Here is a 3,644-nt window from a genome sequence, read left to right as displayed (position 1 = left end):
AACAAATGATAAAAAAAATCATACTATAGTATGTTATATTAAAGCATTATTAAAAAAAAACATAACAGTGCCTTTTTTACATGTCAAAAAATGTAAAAAATCATTTAAAAAAGACATATTCTAGTATTTAAAAAAAAATCCATTGAATATGCAATAAAAATAAAATTTCATGCCATTATATGTCATCAAAAAAACTGTAAAAATGCCATAGTATAGTTTGCCACAAAAAATCATGAAAAAAATCATACTATAATATGTCATTAAATAAAATAATTAAAATGCCATAATATAGTATGTTTATTTAAAAAAGTGATCAAAAAATTTTAAGAACTGAGAAAACTGAAAAAAAAATCTTGAAAAAAACCCAAAGTATAGTATGCCATAAAAATGTCATAAAAATGCCATATCATTGAATGCCATTAAAAAAATCACTTAAATGTCATCTAGATTATATTTAAAAGAATTGTTTTTAAATTCAGCATTCCATAAAAATGATGTAAAATGGCATGCTACAGTATGTCATTAATAAAAATACCACTACTACTACTACTACTACTACTACTTCTGACATTAAAAAAAAAATCTGAAATTATAGCATGTCATGAAAAAAAATATTAACTATGTCATAGTATAGTTATGTCATTCAAAAAAATCGTAAAATAATATGCCAAAAAAAGTCATTAAGTTATAATATAGAATGCCATAATTGTGGAATAAAAATGTCACACTGTAGTTTGTCATTATAAAATAATAATAATAATTATTATTTAAAGTGGTAGTGTAGTATACCATAAAAATTGTATAAAAGTCATACTATAATGTCATTCAAAACATCATTAAGAAGAAATCTAAGTGCAGTATGTCATGTCAAAGGCTGAAAAAAGTTATTGTATTGTTAGTCATTAAAATAAGTTTTAAAATAAGGCATTGATAAGTATGTTAATGATATACCATAAAAAGCCATGTTATTATAAACATCATTATATAGATTGTCACAAAACGTCATATTATAGTATGCCATAAGAACCACATAAAAGTATAAAGCAACATAAAATTGAAATACCCAACTTTAGTAAAAGTTCCTGAAAATTGTGTTCAAGTGAAAATAGTAACTTTCCACTGATTAGACTGTTTACTGCCACCCAGTGGTTGAATAGAGGAACTACAAAATTTCCAGTAAATACTTTCTAAATAAAACGTTATAAATTAATTATTTAAAGGTTATTGACCTTTCTCCTCATGATGCTCACAGGAAACACACTGCATGAAATAATACTATTGTTAATTTGCTTGTAAACTATTTTTTCATCTCTATTGACCTGTGGTTTACTCATATACACCAAATAAGGCTGTATTATTCACTGAGAAGTTGCAGTTTATTCTTCTGAATCTAGGTCACACATTTAATGTAAACTAAAAGCACCAGTTATTTTAAGATATCACCATGAACACAATAAAAGCTTACAGGGTAGGAACAGCCAAGAATATCCTATGTATGAATATTTAGGATCCATTTTTGAATACACAAACAATGAAATACAAAACCACAAAAGGAAAAAATATTACCACAAAGTATATACTTTATTTCAGGCCAATTTCAAAGTATCATATGAAGCAAGATATAATGTAACAGAATTTATTGTTCTAAAACACATGCACATATCTATCAAAAAAAAAAAGAACAGATCATTACTGAATATAAATTCATTTCATGTGCATTTAGAAAACTCTAAATACAAAATCCTTTAACTTGTGTGATTAGTTCTACTGCTACAATGACAGTCAACAGCTAATATGCTCTGACAGTTACACACTAAGTAAGCATAAAATCAGGTTTGTGTGACAAAATGCGTCATTGCATCAAAATGAAAACTCTGTAGCCGTGCAATACAAGCACTGTAGTGTACCACTCATTTTAGTTGCATTGTTCTCACCAACACTGTTTATCCATCTTAAATCCATCATCAGCACATGATTTAATGATCAGTAAAATCAAAACTAAAAAGAGGTTTCTCACACAGAATAAAAAAAATTGTTCATGTTCTCTGATCTAAAAAAAAAAAATTGATCCATCAAGTTAATGCAACCAATGACGTATTGGTTGGCAACAGAATCAGTGTGACACCCTGTGAGGCTTCAACCAAGGGCATGCACGGCAGGCTGATTACTCAAAGGTTACATGCAAAGATGTAGACATGGTGTAAACATGACAATAATGTGATTATGAGAGAATTGTCAGTGTGGTGTGTTGTCTCCACTGCAGCTGTAGCAGTCTCTTACTCAGAGAGAATGTAAACATGTGAGTGCTTCTAGAAAAATCACTTGCTTCTCTGTTCTGAAACCTCATCCTTAAAATCTCAGGGTTAGTCACTCAAAACAACCATCTAAAAAAGAATCTCTCAGCTAGACCTATTCAGACATGTCCATTAACACTTTAAACCTACATCATTTTCTCATTAGCTTATACAGTGTGTTCATACAGAGGCTGATTTACAAATCATACTGTTTTCTGGACTCGGTGAAAATGGAAGCAAAAATAAGTGTTAGCGTCATTACAAAAAACATCTTTGGAATCTGCCACAACAATTCCTGACTGAGATAATAACTGATTGTTTCGTAATTATTTCACAAAAAAAAAAAAAAAAATCCGCAATCCATGTAACTCGCTGCTGTCAGTCAAACCCTGGCCTTCTACACTACCCCCTCGACATGACTCTTAAACCTGCTTAAACTTGTCCAAGTTGTGGTCTGTTAACCCCTCGTTTCAACACACAGCGTCGTGCAGAGGGATTCAGCTCCCTCTGCGGGAAGGCTGCGTCAAACATTTTAACCCTCGCCCCTTCTCTGTATGTTGTCACAAGGTTTAATTGATCAAAGAGCTGTAGTTTCTGTTTAGCCGAGAGATCTGCCTTTTTGGTTAATGTTTAGGAGAGATAGTTTTAAAAAGCTGCATGTGATCAACAAATAAACAATAACACTAATATGTATATAGTAAATCAGAGACAAGAGGAGCTAAATGGTTAAAAAAACAAATAGCCAAAACTAAATCATTGTGTCCTGGCAGACTTCATGGTGGTGAAGTGATGTGCTGTGATAAGAGTCGACCCCGTTAATTCATCTATGAAAGAAAAACAAGAAGCAAAATGCCATTTGATCTAAGCTATCATACATATGTAGTAACCTAAAAAATAAAGGAATACTAAAAAGATAAAAAGAATGAATCTTGAATTAGGCTTGGATAAGACTGAGATACTTAGAAGCTAGGGTTAAAAAAAAAAACAGAAATCCCTAAATCCCCTTATAATGTGTTTATAAAACAAAAATACAACTTTGATTACTGAACAGTAGAAAGAGGAAAGTGTGGTAAATGAACGCAGCCGTATGCTTGCCGCTGCATTACAGAAACTTAGTAATTGTTCGTGTTGCTCGCGTCTCAAAAAATACAACTGAAGGCACTTGATCTATCAAAGGTTTAACTTAGACTTGCTGGCACAGCCAAGCAGCAATGTAGTCGGTCCCCAGGCTCCAATTCTCACTCCACTACCCCGCCCCCCCCCTCCCAGCAACAAGCCAACATGTCCAAACTGGGCCTCACATTACCTTTACTCCAAATCAGTATTGTTCTTTATGCTTCAAATACATCA

This window comes from Epinephelus lanceolatus, chromosome 4 (genome assembly GCF_041903045.1).
Source record: "Epinephelus lanceolatus isolate andai-2023 chromosome 4, ASM4190304v1, whole genome shotgun sequence".
In the NCBI taxonomy this organism is placed as follows: domain Eukaryota; kingdom Metazoa; phylum Chordata; class Actinopteri; order Perciformes; family Serranidae; genus Epinephelus; species Epinephelus lanceolatus.
The sequence above is the reverse complement of the archived record's forward strand: the minus strand, read 5'-3'. Positions refer to the sequence as shown.